At 59.9% G+C, this 1,080-nt stretch overlaps 1 protein-coding gene across 1 annotated transcript in view; it reads left to right on the forward strand.

Annotated features, from left to right (window-relative positions):
- The window catches only part of SRGAP3 (SLIT-ROBO Rho GTPase activating protein 3), a gene marked incomplete at its 3' end in the record, with an annotated part of 72,682 nt that overhangs the window by 47,212 nt on the left and 24,390 nt on the right, over positions 1 to 1,080 (forward strand). The gene's annotated exons all lie outside the window — the stretch shown is intronic.

Raw genomic sequence — 1,080 nt, forward strand, 5'->3', positions numbered from 1 at the left:
ACAGGCCAGAGGTGCAGGGGCCGTGAGAGGCTTCACCAGAGACAGCGGGGAGCAGAACAGGCCGACGAAGTCCACTGCTGAGGTCCACAGGACGAAGTCCACTGCTGAGGGGAGCAGCGGGCGGGTCACCTCCGGGGCAGGCGGGGATCGAACTCATGCTGGAGCGGCCTTACAGCTTCTCAGTGCTGTGCTGTAACCTGCTGCGCCACCAGGGAGGGCCCAGACACGTTTTTGTTTTTTTTTTAATGTCAAGCATCTCAGTTTCTCTTTTGATCACATGACTCACAGAATCACAAGTCAGAGGAGAGACCATTTCTCAATGTTCCCTCCACTTAGAAGTGATCTGTGAAGAGTTTGAACCCAGACACCCAAGTCAGAGCAGTCCAGGGGCCTGTACCCCGCCTTCCTCGTTATCTCGGGGGCAAGAGCCAGACCCTCACTGCCCTGCGCCACCACCCAGCCGTTTTGTTGCCAGAGAATTCTTACTTTAAGGTCCTCTCTGGCCTTGGCCTTTTGTTTGCTCTGGGCACCTGGGCACCCCCAGGGCTCGGGCAGTTTCTGGGCCCACCGCTGGGCCCGAGGACGAGCAACGCACTGCTCCCTGGGGGCGTGCCGCAGCCTTCGGGCGAGCAGACGGCCTCTTCCAGAGCCAGGTGCCACCAGAGTGTCCAGCCGGCCACTGGGAAGTGACTGAGCCGCCAACCAGAGTGATGGCTTTGAGCTCCAGCACCCCCGAAGGTAGAAGGCGAAGTGTTTTGGTTGCTGGTGTTTGTTAGGAGCCGAGACAGTGTGTCCCCAGAGGAGGTACAGGGCTTTGGGGCGCTGGAGTAGGAGTTGACAGGTTCAGGACTAGTCCTTGACAGAAGAAACGGGGACCTGGATCCAGTGACACCCCCTTTTGCCTAGCCGCCCCACCCGCCTGTCCTCGCATCTGTCCAGCACCTGTCCGTGCATCCGTCCACTCACCTGCCCGTGCATCCGTCCACCACCTGACCGTGCATCCGTCCACCACCTGTCCGTGCATCTGTCCACCACCAGCCTGTGCATCCGTCCACTCACCTGTCTGTGCATCTGTCCACC

This window comes from Condylura cristata, unplaced genomic scaffold (assembly GCF_000260355.1).
Source record: "Condylura cristata isolate star-nosed mole 26May11 unplaced genomic scaffold, ConCri1.0 scaffold00033, whole genome shotgun sequence".
NCBI classification, from domain to species: Eukaryota; Metazoa; Chordata; class Mammalia; order Eulipotyphla; family Talpidae; genus Condylura; species Condylura cristata.